This window comes from Aquarana catesbeiana, linkage group LG03 (genome assembly GCF_042186555.1).
Source record: "Aquarana catesbeiana isolate 2022-GZ linkage group LG03, ASM4218655v1, whole genome shotgun sequence".
NCBI lineage: Eukaryota > Metazoa > Chordata > Amphibia > Anura > Ranidae > Aquarana > Aquarana catesbeiana.
The window spans coordinates 645004585-645018143 of record NC_133326.1 but is presented as its reverse complement, the minus strand read 5'-3'; the positions used below and the strand labels follow the sequence as shown (position 1 = coordinate 645018143).

At 50.8% G+C, this 13559-nt stretch overlaps 7 non-coding genes and 8 pseudogenes across 7 annotated transcripts; all 15 read left to right on the top strand.

Annotated features, from left to right (window-relative positions):
• The first annotated feature begins 758 nt into the window (after nt 1-758).
• On the top strand, nt 759-880 carry LOC141135622 (U4 spliceosomal RNA; annotated as a pseudogene).
• Nucleotides 881-1521: 641 nt separating this feature from the next.
• On the top strand, nt 1522-1594 carry TRNAK-UUU (transfer RNA lysine (anticodon UUU)). Its single transcript has one exon. It is a non-coding gene; the product is annotated as a tRNA-Lys (tRNA).
• A 566-nt stretch (nt 1595-2160) lies between these two features.
• Nucleotides 2161-2225, top strand: LOC141135425 (U4 spliceosomal RNA; annotated as a pseudogene).
• A 1125-nt stretch (nt 2226-3350) lies between these two features.
• On the top strand, nt 3351-3472 carry LOC141135621 (U4 spliceosomal RNA; annotated as a pseudogene).
• Nucleotides 3473-4113: 641 nt separating this feature from the next.
• TRNAK-UUU (transfer RNA lysine (anticodon UUU)) lies at nt 4114-4186 on the top strand. The gene has a single exon. It is a non-coding gene; the product is annotated as a tRNA-Lys (tRNA).
• Nucleotides 4187-4752: 566 nt separating this feature from the next.
• LOC141135424 (U4 spliceosomal RNA) lies at nt 4753-4817 on the top strand (annotated as a pseudogene).
• Nucleotides 4818-5942: 1125 nt separating this feature from the next.
• LOC141135620 (U4 spliceosomal RNA) lies at nt 5943-6064 on the top strand (annotated as a pseudogene).
• Nucleotides 6065-6705: 641 nt separating this feature from the next.
• On the top strand, nt 6706-6778 carry TRNAK-UUU (transfer RNA lysine (anticodon UUU)). Its single transcript has one exon. It is a non-coding gene; the product is annotated as a tRNA-Lys (tRNA).
• A 566-nt stretch (nt 6779-7344) lies between these two features.
• On the top strand, nt 7345-7409 carry LOC141135423 (U4 spliceosomal RNA; annotated as a pseudogene).
• Nucleotides 7410-8575: 1166 nt separating this feature from the next.
• LOC141135911 (U2 spliceosomal RNA) lies at nt 8576-8708 on the top strand (annotated as a pseudogene).
• A 1005-nt stretch (nt 8709-9713) lies between these two features.
• LOC141135619 (U4 spliceosomal RNA) lies at nt 9714-9835 on the top strand (annotated as a pseudogene).
• A 641-nt stretch (nt 9836-10476) lies between these two features.
• On the top strand, nt 10477-10549 carry TRNAK-UUU (transfer RNA lysine (anticodon UUU)). Its single transcript has one exon. It is a non-coding gene; the product is annotated as a tRNA-Lys (tRNA).
• Nucleotides 10550-11115: 566 nt separating this feature from the next.
• On the top strand, nt 11116-11256 carry LOC141135130 (U4 spliceosomal RNA). The gene has a single exon (XR_012243422.1). It is a non-coding gene; the product is annotated as a U4 spliceosomal RNA (small nuclear RNA).
• A 1280-nt stretch (nt 11257-12536) lies between these two features.
• Nucleotides 12537-12677, top strand: LOC141135128 (U4 spliceosomal RNA). Its single transcript, XR_012243421.1, has one exon. It is a non-coding gene; the product is annotated as a U4 spliceosomal RNA (small nuclear RNA).
• A 638-nt stretch (nt 12678-13315) lies between these two features.
• TRNAK-UUU (transfer RNA lysine (anticodon UUU)) lies at nt 13316-13388 on the top strand. Its single transcript has one exon. It is a non-coding gene; the product is annotated as a tRNA-Lys (tRNA).
• The last annotated feature ends 171 nt before the right edge of the window (nt 13389-13559 follow it).

Below are 13559 nucleotides of genomic sequence, written 5' to 3'. Positions count from 1 at the left end.
GGCAAGGGCTCTCTCCAAGCTTCCAGAACTCCATACCTTTCTGCCTGGGGTGGGGGCTGCTGTGGTCTGGGCTGTGGGTCAGGGCTTTTTCGAAAAGCCAGTGATGAATGTGCCCCTGAAGTGGCAGTTCAGGGGTGCCGTATAGTCACGGTGTGAAAGCACTTGATTTTATGGCACCATGGTCACTTCACCACAACACACGTTTTTCGCACCTGCCTCTTGGGCCGGGCCTTTTGGCCAGGACCAGGGGAAATTTTTATGCCTGGCCGGAGGGCCGGCCATTGTATAGCACAATGGCCACTTTCACTCTCCCATCTCACTATCTTCCCCACTCTTTCTTTTACCCCTGTTTGTCACCTTTTTGTCCTTTTTTTGGTTGTTTTGTATCCACGTTTGTCACTGTGTGGCGAGTAGGGTGTGGGTCCTCGGGCCTACTCTGAAAGTCTTGGGAGGGGGTGGACATAGGCCTTTTGGCTTGGTTCGCCCTCTCCTTTGAGGGGTCTCTCTTCGGGAGAGCCCCACTGTACTTGGGTTGGTCTGCTTCGGCAGTCCTTCCAGTTGTGGGGGTCCGCCTGGTTTCGGCCAGATGGACCCTTTGTCTGAGTACCTCAGTCCCTGTCCGGAGCCTAACGCCCCGGGGGATCAGGGTAAGGTCCTTCCCTAGTGGAGGACTCTGTACACCCGTTGCACGTTTTTGTGTTTCACTCTCTATGTGTGGGCACTTTTTTTTGGCACCGGGTGGAAGTTTTTGAGGTGTGTTTTGCACGCCACTGGCTTTTCGATAGAGTGATTATTGCTAATTGAAAACTTTTCCCAATACCCCGCCACGATGACTTGAAATACAGTCAGCACTGGCAATTTTTGAGAGTCTCTGAGGAGACTGAGCAATGTGTTTTCAACAGCAGATAAGTGACGGCTTCTTACATGCAGACTGAGATGCGTTAGAGTTGAGAAAGTGAGTCACGGGCCCATTGACACCATAGAGAGCTTTTGTGTCATCACGCAGCCTGGGTAGAACAATCAGTGATTGGCACGCGCCGCTCGTTCTTCACTTGCCTGTAATCCAGAGTGGACTCTACCTCGTTTTTTTGCCTGGGTTTCTTCTGCTGGACCTGGCAACATGAGGCTCAAGGTGAACTGTCTTTATTTGTAACCCAGTCACTGATTAAGAATACTGGAAGCGTGTTGGTCCAGGGTTAAGGAAGCCTTTCGGGCGGTGTCTTTTTGCAAGGCCCTTGTTTCCGGTCAAAGAGCATTGAACTGTAGGTAAAACTAAGGCAGAAACTTTAGGCGTTCTCCACCTGTACCGGACTGGACCCTATCTGCATGGTTGCAGGTTAGATTCTCCCTTTTATCTTCAACCTGTCCTAGAAAATTAAACGGGAGAGGACGATTGGCCAGCCTGGGCAAGCCAAATACTTGTGCTTTCAGGCACCCGGTCCCCTTGGCTGAATGGTCTTTTTCCACCATACATGTCAAGATTCAAGCAGCTTGGACCGCTATGGAGGAGGAGCTTTGAGAGCCCGGATAGCTCAGTCGGTAGAGCATCAGACTTTTAATCTGAGGGTCCAGGGTTCAAGTCCCTGTTCGGGCGGTGCCTTTCACTTACCTATGAGGCCTTTGAGCTGCCAATAGGGCAGTCTTTATGCACATCTGCCGGGAATGCTCACTGGCTCAGAGAGATGAAATGCCCTAACTTCCCCCTTTCTAGGCTCCTGGAATCTGCCAGAAATAAAGGTGGCTGAAGGTGATTGCTTGACCAACTGTTTCCCAACAACCCTTGTCTATGGCAGCTTACCTGGGCTCCAGTTCAGGCATGTTATCTAGCGAACTTTCAACAAAGGCCCCAAATCCTTCCACCTTGGTCTTTTCTCAGCAGCATAGCTGTTCAAACACATACGCTCCCAGTGGCCTTTCAGGACTGCTGTGGGAGAAACGCATCTGACATCTAGGGCCCTGTCCCTTTAGATTCTCCTTAGTTCTTTCAAATGCTAACACTATTCAGTGGGTAAACAATGCCCACTTAGGCATCGTCCCTGTCTCATTAACATGCCAAGTCCCAGAATGCTCAGCGGCCCACTGGATGACACTTATGTGTCTCTCCTCAATGTCAATTTCTCCTCCAAGGAAGGGCAGATGTTGGCAGGCACTGATTCGGTTAGCTTTGCGCAGTGGCAGTATCATAGCCAATGAGGTTCAACTGAGGCGTGATTATTGCTAATTGCTTCTCGGCCCTTTGGCTAAGATCAAATCTAGTATCTGTTCTTATCAGTTTCCAGGAGGTGGCGCTTGCTTCTGTCCCTGATCTATGGCGAGATAGAGATGGGATTGCGGTTGCTATGCAAAACCTGCTGGAGTGAAGGTAACCCGGAGCGGTTTGTAGCCGAAAGGGAAGCCTTCTGATGGGGACGGAGAACCATTCGGTCTTGGCGGAGGGTCGGGATCCTGGCCTTCTGGCCTGGATTGGGGCAGCTCTAGCTCTGGACAGTTATTTGGGAGAGAACGCTGGCTCCCCTTGCTCCCACCGGGGGAGCGGTCAGTATTTCCCAAATGTAATTAGGTAGGAGGGACGGAACGACGGTGAAGCCTGATGGCAAGGGCTCTCTCCAAGCTTCCAGAACTCCATACCTTTCTGCCTGGGGTGGGGGCTGCTGTGGTCTGGGCTGTGGGTCAGGGCTTTTTCGAAAAGCCAGTGATGAATGTGCCCCTGAAGTGGCAGTTCAGGGGTGCCGTATAGTCACGGTGTGAAAGCACTTGATTTTATGGCACCATGGTCACTTCACCACAACACACGTTTTTCGCACCTGCCTCTTGGGCCGGGCCTTTTGGCCAGGACCAGGGGAAATTTTTATGCCTGGCCGGAGGGCCGGCCATTGTATAGCACAATGGCCACTTTCACTCTCCCATCTCACTATCTTCCCCACTCTTTCTTTTACCCCTGTTTGTCACCTTTTTGTCCTTTTTTTGGTTGTTTTGTATCCACGTTTGTCACTGTGTGGCGAGTAGGGTGTGGGTCCTCGGGCCTACTCTGAAAGTCTTGGGAGGGGGTGGACATAGGCCTTTTGGCTTGGTTCGCCCTCTCCTTTGAGGGGTCTCTCTTCGGGAGAGCCCCACTGTACTTGGGTTGGTCTGCTTCGGCAGTCCTTCCAGTTGTGGGGGTCCGCCTGGTTTCGGCCAGATGGACCCTTTGTCTGAGTACCTCAGTCCCTGTCCGGAGCCTAACGCCCCGGGGGATCAGGGTAAGGTCCTTCCCTAGTGGAGGACTCTGTACACCCGTTGCACGTTTTTGTGTTTCACTCTCTATGTGTGGGCACTTTTTTTTGGCACCGGGTGGAAGTTTTTGAGGTGTGTTTTGCACGCCACTGGCTTTTCGATAGAGTGATTATTGCTAATTGAAAACTTTTCCCAATACCCCGCCACGATGACTTGAAATACAGTCAGCACTGGCAATTTTTGAGAGTCTCTGAGGAGACTGAGCAATGTGTTTTCAACAGCAGATAAGTGACGGCTTCTTACATGCAGACTGAGATGCGTTAGAGTTGAGAAAGTGAGTCACGGGCCCATTGACACCATAGAGAGCTTTTGTGTCATCACGCAGCCTGGGTAGAACAATCAGTGATTGGCACGCGCCGCTCGTTCTTCACTTGCCTGTAATCCAGAGTGGACTCTACCTCGTTTTTTTGCCTGGGTTTCTTCTGCTGGACCTGGCAACATGAGGCTCAAGGTGAACTGTCTTTATTTGTAACCCAGTCACTGATTAAGAATACTGGAAGCGTGTTGGTCCAGGGTTAAGGAAGCCTTTCGGGCGGTGTCTTTTTGCAAGGCCCTTGTTTCCGGTCAAAGAGCATTGAACTGTAGGTAAAACTAAGGCAGAAACTTTAGGCGTTCTCCACCTGTACCGGACTGGACCCTATCTGCATGGTTGCAGGTTAGATTCTCCCTTTTATCTTCAACCTGTCCTAGAAAATTAAACGGGAGAGGACGATTGGCCAGCCTGGGCAAGCCAAATACTTGTGCTTTCAGGCACCCGGTCCCCTTGGCTGAATGGTCTTTTTCCACCATACATGTCAAGATTCAAGCAGCTTGGACCGCTATGGAGGAGGAGCTTTGAGAGCCCGGATAGCTCAGTCGGTAGAGCATCAGACTTTTAATCTGAGGGTCCAGGGTTCAAGTCCCTGTTCGGGCGGTGCCTTTCACTTACCTATGAGGCCTTTGAGCTGCCAATAGGGCAGTCTTTATGCACATCTGCCGGGAATGCTCACTGGCTCAGAGAGATGAAATGCCCTAACTTCCCCCTTTCTAGGCTCCTGGAATCTGCCAGAAATAAAGGTGGCTGAAGGTGATTGCTTGACCAACTGTTTCCCAACAACCCTTGTCTATGGCAGCTTACCTGGGCTCCAGTTCAGGCATGTTATCTAGCGAACTTTCAACAAAGGCCCCAAATCCTTCCACCTTGGTCTTTTCTCAGCAGCATAGCTGTTCAAACACATACGCTCCCAGTGGCCTTTCAGGACTGCTGTGGGAGAAACGCATCTGACATCTAGGGCCCTGTCCCTTTAGATTCTCCTTAGTTCTTTCAAATGCTAACACTATTCAGTGGGTAAACAATGCCCACTTAGGCATCGTCCCTGTCTCATTAACATGCCAAGTCCCAGAATGCTCAGCGGCCCACTGGATGACACTTATGTGTCTCTCCTCAATGTCAATTTCTCCTCCAAGGAAGGGCAGATGTTGGCAGGCACTGATTCGGTTAGCTTTGCGCAGTGGCAGTATCATAGCCAATGAGGTTCAACTGAGGCGTGATTATTGCTAATTGCTTCTCGGCCCTTTGGCTAAGATCAAATCTAGTATCTGTTCTTATCAGTTTCCAGGAGGTGGCGCTTGCTTCTGTCCCTGATCTATGGCGAGATAGAGATGGGATTGCGGTTGCTATGCAAAACCTGCTGGAGTGAAGGTAACCCGGAGCGGTTTGTAGCCGAAAGGGAAGCCTTCTGATGGGGACGGAGAACCATTCGGTCTTGGCGGAGGGTCGGGATCCTGGCCTTCTGGCCTGGATTGGGGCAGCTCTAGCTCTGGACAGTTATTTGGGAGAGAACGCTGGCTCCCCTTGCTCCCACCGGGGGAGCGGCCAGTATTTCCCAAATGTAATTAGGTAGGAGGGACGGAACGACGGTGAAGCCTGATGGCAAGGGCTCTCTCCAAGCTTCCAGAACTCCATACCTTTCTGCCTGGGGTGGGGGCTGCTGTGGTCTGGGCTGTGGGTCAGGGCTTTTTCGAAAAGCCAGTGATGAATGTGCCCCTGAAGTGGCAGTTCAGGGGTGCCGTATAGTCACGGTGTGAAAGCACTTGATTTTATGGCACCATGGTCACTTCACCACAACACACGTTTTTCGCACCTGCCTCTTGGGCCGGGCCTTTTGGCCAGGACCAGGGGAAATTTTTATGCCTGGCCGGAGGGCCGGCCATTGTATAGCACAATGGCCACTTTCACTCTCCCATCTCACTATCTTCCCCACTCTTTCTTTTACCCCTGTTTGTCACCTTTTTGTCCTTTTTTTGGTTGTTTTGTATACACGTTTGTCACTGTGTGGCGAGTAGGGTGTGGGTCCTCGGGCCTACTCTGAAAGTCTTGGGAGGGGGTGGACATAGGCCTTTTGGCTTGGTTCGCCCTCTCCTTTGAGGGGTCTCTCTTCGGGAGAGCCCCACTGTACTTGGGTTGGTCTGCTTCGGCAGTCCTTCCAGTTGTGGGGGTCCGCCTGGTTTCGGCCAGATGGACCCTTTGTCTGAGTACCTCAGTCCCTGTCCGGAGCCTAACGCCCCGGGGGATCAGGGTAAGGTCCTTCCCTAGTGGAGGACTCTGTACACCCGTTGCACGTTTTTGTGTTTCACTCTCTATGTGTGGGCACTTTTTTTTGGCACCGGGTGGAAGTTTTTGAGGTGTGTTTTGCACGCCACTGGCTTTTCGATAGAGTGATTATTGCTAATTGAAAACTTTTCCCAATACCCCGCCACGATGACTTGAAATACAGTCAGCACTGGCAATTTTTGAGAGTCTCTGAGGAGACTGAGCAATGTGTTTTCAACAGCAGATAAGTGACGGCTTCTTACATGCAGACTGAGATGCGTTAGAGTTGAGAAAGTGAGTCACGGGCCCATTGACACCATAGAGAGCTTTTGTGTCATCACGCAGCCTGGGTAGAACAATCAGTGATTGGCACGCGCCGCTCGTTCTTCACTTGCCTGTAATCCAGAGTGGACTCTACCTCGTTTTTTTGCCTGGGTTTCTTCTGCTGGACCTGGCAACATGAGGCTCAAGGTGAACTGTCTTTATTTGTAACCCAGTCACTGATTAAGAATACTGGAAGCGTGTTGGTCCAGGGTTAAGGAAGCCTTTCGGGCGGTGTCTTTTTGCAAGGCCCTTGTTTCCGGTCAAAGAGCATTGAACTGTAGGTAAAACTAAGGCAGAAACTTTAGGCGTTCTCCACCTGTACCGGACTGGACCCTATCTGCATGGTTGCAGGTTAGATTCTCCCTTTTATCTTCAACCTGTCCTAGAAAATTAAACGGGAGAGGACGATTGGCCAGCCTGGGCAAGCCAAATACTTGTGCTTTCAGGCACCCGGTCCCCTTGGCTGAATGGTCTTTTTCCACCATACATGTCAAGATTCAAGCAGCTTGGACCGCTATGGAGGAGGAGCTTTGAGAGCCCGGATAGCTCAGTCGGTAGAGCATCAGACTTTTAATCTGAGGGTCCAGGGTTCAAGTCCCTGTTCGGGCGGTGCCTTTCACTTACCTATGAGGCCTTTGAGCTGCCAATAGGGCAGTCTTTATGCACATCTGCCGGGAATGCTCACTGGCTCAGAGAGATGAAATGCCCTAACTTCCCCCTTTCTAGGCTCCTGGAATCTGCCAGAAATAAAGGTGGCTGAAGGTGATTGCTTGACCAACTGTTTCCCAACAACCCTTGTCTATGGCAGCTTACCTGGGCTCCAGTTCAGGCATGTTATCTAGCGAACTTTCAACAAAGGCCCCAAATCCTTCCACCTTGGTCTTTTCTCAGCAGCATAGCTGTTCAAACACATACGCTCCCAGTGGCCTTTCAGGACTGCTGTGGGAGAAACGCATCTGACATCTAGGGCCCTGTCCCTTTAGATTCTCCTTAGTTCTTTCAAATGCTAACACTATTCAGTGGGTAAACAATGCCCACTTAGGCATCGTCCCTGTCTCATTAACATGCCAAGTCCCAGAATGCTCAGCGGCCCACTGGATGACACTTATGTGTCTCTCCTCAATGTCAATTTCTCCTCCAAGGAAGGGCAGATGTTGGCAGGCACTGATTCGGTTAGCTTTGCGCAGTGGCAGTATCATAGCCAATGAGGTTCAACTGAGGCGTGATTATTGCTAATTGCTTCTCGGCCCTTTGGCTAAGATCAAATCTAGTATCTGTTCTTATCAGTTTCCAGGAGGTGGCGCTTGCTTCTGTCCCTGATCTATGGCGAGATAGAGATGGGATTGCGGTTGCTATGCAAAACCTGCTGGAGTGAAGGTAACCCGGAGCGGTTTGTAGCCGAAAGGGAAGCCTTCTGATGGGGACGGAGAACCATTCGGTCTTGGCGGAGGGTCGGGATCCTGGCCTTCTGGCCTGGATTGGGGCAGCTCTAGCTCTGGACAGTTATTTGGGAGAGAACGCTGGCTCCCCTTGCTCCCACCGGGGGAGCGGCCAGTATTTCCCAAATGTAATTAGGTAGGAGGGACGGAACGACGGTGAAGCCTGATGGCAAGGGCTCTCTCCAAGCTTCCAGAACTCCATACCTTTCTGCCTGGGGTGGGGGCTGCTGTGGTCTGGGCTGTGGGTCAGGGCTTTTTCGAAAAGCCAGTGATGAATGTGCCCCTGAAGTGGCAGTTCAGGGGTGCCGTATAGTCACGGTGTGAAAGCACTTGATTTTATGGCACCATGGTCACTTCACCACAACACACGTTTTTCGCACCTGCCTCTTGGGCCGGGCCTTTTGGCCAGGACCAGGGGAAATTTTTATGCCTGGCCGGAGGGCCGGCCATTGTATAGCACAATGGCCACTTTCACTCTCCCATCTCACTATCTTCCCCACTCTTTCTTTTACCCCTGTTTGTCACCTTTTTGTCCTTTTTTTGGTTGTTTTGTATACACGTTTGTCACTGTGTGGCGAGTAGGGTGTGGGTCCTCGGGCCTACTCTGAAAGTCTTGGGAGGGGGTGGACATAGGCCTTTTGGCTTGGTTCGCCCTCTCCTTTGAGGGGTCTCTCTTCGGGAGAGCCCCACTGTACTTGGGTTGGTCTGCTTCGGCAGTCCTTCCAGTTGTGGGGGTCCGCCTGGTTTCGGCCAGATGGACCCTTTGTCTGAGTACCTCAGTCCCTGTCCGGAGCCTAACGCCCCGGGGGATCAGGGTAAGGTCCTTCCCTAGTGGAGGACTCTGTACACCCGTTGCACGTTTTTGTGTTTCACTCTCTATGTGTGGGCACTTTTTTTTGGCACCGGGTGGAAGTTTTTGAGGTGTGTTTTGCACGCCACTGGCTTTTCGATAGAGTGATTATTGCTAATTGCTTCTCGGCCTTTTGGCGAAGATCAAGTGTAGTATCTATTCTTATCAGTTTCCAGGAGGTGGCGCTTGCTTCCGTCCCTGATCTATGGCGAAATAGAGATGGGATTGCGGTTGCTATGCAAAACCTGCTGGAGTGAAGGTGACCTGGAGCGGTTTGTAGCCGAAAGGGAAGCCTTCTGATGGGGATGGAGAACCACGGGGTCTGAACCAGAGGGTCGGGACCCTGGCCTTCTGGCCTGGATTGGGGCGGATCTAGCTCCAGACAGTTATTTGGGAGAGAACGCTTACTCCTGCCTTGCAAGGGGGGGAGGGAGTGGCAAGTACTTCCCGAATGTAATTAGGAGGAGTGATGGGAGCGACGGCAGTGCCTGATGGTAAAGGGCTCTTTCCGGCTTCCTGATCTCCATATCCTTCCTGTCTGTGGTGGGGTCTGCTGTGGTCTGGGCTGGGTGGTCAGGGCTTTTTCGAAAAGCCAGTGGTGAATGTGCCCCTGAAGTGGCAGTTCAGGGGTGCCGTATAGTCACGGTGTGAAAGCACTTGATTTTATGGCACCATGGTCACTTCACCACAACACACGTTTTTCGCACCTGCCTCTTGGGCCGGGCCTTTTGGCCAGGACCAGGGGAAATTTTTATGCCTGGCCGGAGGGCCGGCCATTGTATAGCACAATGGCCACTTTCACTCTTCCATCTCACTATCTTCCCCACTCTTTCTTTTACCCCTGTTTGTCACCTTTTTGTCTTTTTTTTGGTTGTCTTTGTATACACGTTTTGTCACTGTGTGGCGAGTAGGGTGTGGGTCCTCGGGCCTACTCTGAAAGTCTTGGGAGGGGGTGGACATAGGCCTTTTGGCTTGGTTCGCCCTCTCCTTTGAGGGGTCTCTCTTCGGGAGAGCCCCACTGTACTTGGGTTGGTCTGCTTCGGCAGTCCTTCCAGTTGTGGGGGTCCGCCTGGTTTTGGCCGGATGGACCCTTTGTCTGAGTACCTCAGTCCCTGTCTGGAGCCTAACGCCCCGGGGGATCAGGGTAAGGTCCTTCCCTAGTGGAGGACTCTGTACACCCGTTGCACTTTTTTGTGTTTCACTCTCTATGTGTGGGCACTTTTTTTTGGCACCGGGTGGAAGTTTTTGAGGTGTGTTTTGCACGCCACTGGCTTTTCGATAGAGTGATTATTGCTAATTGAAAACTTTTCCCAATACCCCGCCACGATGACTTGAAATACAGTCAGCACTGGCAATTTTTGAGAGTCTCTGAGGAGACTGAGCAATGTGTTTTCAACAGCAGATAAGTGACGGCTTCTTACATGCAGACTGAGATGCGTTAGAGTTGAGAAAGTGAGTCAGGGGCCCATTGACACCATAGAGAGCTTTTGTGTCATCACGCAGCCTGGGTAGAACAATCAGTGATTGGCACGCGCCGCTCGTTCTTCATTTGCCTGTAATCCAGAGTGGACTCTACCTCGTTTTTTTGCCTGGGTTTCTTCTGCTGGACCTGGCAACATGAGGCTCAAGGTGAACTGTCTTTATTTGTAACCCAGTCACTGATTAAGAATACTGGAAGCGTGTTGGTCCAGGGTTAAGGAAGCCTTTCGGGCGGTGTCTTTTTGCAAGGCCCTTGTTTCCGGTCAAAGAGCATTGAACTGTAGGTAAAACTAAGGCAGAAACTTTAGGCGTTCTCCACCTGTACCGGACTGGACCCTATCTGCATGGTTGCAGGTTAGATTCTCCCTTTTATCTTCAACCTGTCCTAGAAAATTAAACGGGAGAGGACGATTGGCCAGCCTGGGCAAGCCAAATACTTGTGCTTTCAGGCACCCGGTCCCCTTGGCTGAATGGTCTTTTTCCACCATACATGTCAAGATTCAAGCAGCTTGGACCACTATGGAGGAGGAGCTTTGAGAGCCCGGATAGCTCAGTCGGTAGAGCATCAGACTTTTAATCTGAGGGTCCAGGGTTCAAGTCCCTGTTCGGGCGGTGCCTTTCACTTACCTATGAGGCCTTTGAGCTGCCAATAGGGCAGTCTTTATGCACATCTGCCGGGAATGCTCACTGGCTCAGAGAGATGAAATGTCCTAACTTCCCCCTTTCTAGGCTCCTGGAATCTGCCAGAAATAAAGGTGGCTGAAGGTGATTGCTTGACCAACTGTTTCCCAACAACCCTTGTCTATGGCAGCTTACCTGGGCTCCAGTTCAGGCATGTTATCTAGCGAACTTTCAACAAAGGCCCCAAATCCTTCCACCTTGGTCTTTTCTCAGCAGCATAGCTGTTCAAACACATACGCTCCCAGTGGCCTTTCAGGACTGCTGTGGGAGAAACGCATCTGACATCTAGGGCCCTGTCCCTTTAGATTCTCCTTAGTTCTTTCAAATGCTAACACTATTCAGTGGGTAAACAATGCCCACTTAGGCATCGTCCCTGTCTCATTAACATGCCAAGTCCCAGAATGCTCAGCGGCCCACTGGATGACACTTATGTGTCTCTCCTCAATGTCAATTTCTCCTCCAAGGAAGGGCAGATGTTGGCAGGCACTGATTTGGTTAGCTTTGCGCAGTGGCAGTATCATAGCCAATGAGGTTCAACTGAGGCGTGATTATTGCTAATTGAAAACTTTTCCCAATACCCCGCCACGATGACTTGAAATACAGTCAGCACTGGCAATTTTTGAGAGTCTCTGAGGAGACTGAGCAATGTGTTTTCAACAGCAGATAAGTGACGGCTTCTTACATGCAGACTGAGATGCGTTAGAGTTGAGAAAGTGAGTCACGGGCCCATTGACACCATAGAGAGCTTTTGTGTCATCACGCAGCCTGGGTAGAACAATCAGTGATTGGCACGCGCCGCTCGTTCTTCACTTGCCTGTAATCCAGAGTGGACTCTACCTCGTTTTTTTGCCTGGGTTTCTTCTGCTGGACCTGGCAACATGAGGCTCAAGGTGAACTGTCTTTATTTGTAACCCAGTCACTGATTAAGAATACTGGAAGCGTGTTGGTCCAGGGTTAAGGAAGCCTTTCGGGCGGTGTCTTTTTGCAAAGCCCTTGTTTCCGGTCAAAGAGCATTGAACTGTAGGTAAAACTAAGGCAGAAACTTTAGGCGTTCTCCACCTGTACCGGACTGGACCCTATCTGCATGGTTGCAGGTTAGATTCTCCCTTTTATCTTCAACCTGTCCTAGAAAATTAAACGGGAGAGGACGATTGGCCAGCCTGGGCAAGCCAAATACTTGTGCTTTCAGGCACCCGGTCCCCTTGGCTGAATGGTCTTTTTCCACCATACATGTCAAGATTCAAGCAGCTTGGACCGCTATGGAGGAGGAGCTTTGAGAGCCCGGATAGCTCAGTCGGTAGAGCATCAGACTTTTAATCTGAGGGTCCAGGGTTCAAGTCACTGTTCGGGCGGTGCCTTTCACTTACCTATGAGGCCTTTGAGCTGCCAATAGGGCAGTCTTTATGCACATCTGCCGGGAATGCTCACTGGCTCAGAGAGATGAAATGTCCTAACTTCCCCCTTTCTAGGCTCCTGGAATCTGCCAGAAATAAAGGTGGCTGAAGGTGATTGCTTGACCAACTGTTTCCCAACAACCCTTGTCTATGGCAGCTTACCTGGGCTCCAGTTCAGGCATGTTATCTAGCGAAATTTCAACAAAGGCCCCAAATCCTTCCACCTTGGTCTTTTCTCAGCAGCATAGCTGTTCAAACACATACGCTCCCAGTGGCCTTTCAGGACTGCTGTGGGAGAAACGCATCTGACATCTAGGCCCCTGTCCCTTTAGATTCTCCTTAGTTCTTTCAAATGCTAACACTATTCAGTGGGTAAACAATGCCCACTTAGGCATCGTCCCTGTCTCATTAACATGCCAAGTCCCAGAATGCTCAGCGGCCCACTGGATGACACTTATGTGTCTCTCCTCAATGTCAATTTCTCCTCCAAGGAAGGGCAGATGTTGGCAGGCACTGATTTGGTTAGCTTTGCGCAGTGGCAGTATCATAGCCAATGAGGTTCAACTGAGGCGTGATTATTGCTAATTGAAAACTTTTCCCAATACCCCGCCACGATGACTTGAAATACAGTCAGCACTGGCAATTTTTGAGAGTCTCTGAGGAGACTGAGCAATGTGTTTTCAACAGCAGATAAGTGACGGCTTCTTACATGCAGACTGAGATGCGTTAGAGTTGAGAAAGTGAGTCACGGGCCCATTGACACCATAGAGAGCTTTTGTGTCATCACGCAGCCTGGGTAGAACAATCAGTGATTGGCACGCGCCGCTCGTTCTTCATTTGCCTGTAATCCAGAGTGGACTCTACCTCGTTTTTTTGCCTGGGTTTCTTCTGCTGGACCTGGCAACATGAGGCTCAAGGTGAACTGTCTTTATTTGTAACCCAGTCACTGATTAAGAATACTGGAAGCGTGTTGGTCCAGGGTTAAGGAAGCCTTTCGGGCGGTGTCTTTTTGCAAGGCCCTTGTTTCCGGTCAAAGAGCATTGAACTGTAGGTAAAACTAAGGCAGAAACTTTAGGCGTTCTCCACCTGTACCGGACTGGACCCTATCTGCATGGTTGCAGGTTAGATTCTCCCTTTTATCTTCAACCTGTCCTAGAAAATTAAACGGGAGAGGACGATTGGCCAGCCTGGGCAAGCCAAATACTTGTGCTTTCAGGCACCCGGTCCCCTTGGCTGAATGGTCTTTTTCCACCATACATGTCAAGATTCAAGCAGCTTGGACCGCTATGGAGAGGCTTTGAGAGCCCGGATAGCTCAGTCGGTAGAGCATCAGACTTTTAATCTGAGGGTCCAGGGTTCAAGTCCCTGTTCGGGCGGTGCCTTTCACTTACCTATGAGGCCTTTGAGCTGCCAATAGGGCAGTCTTTATGCACATCTGCCGGGAATGCTCACTGGCTCAGAGAGATGAAATGTCCTAACTTCCCCCTTTCTAGGCTCCTGGAATCTGCCAGAAATAAAGGTGGCTGAAGGTGATTGCTTGACCAACT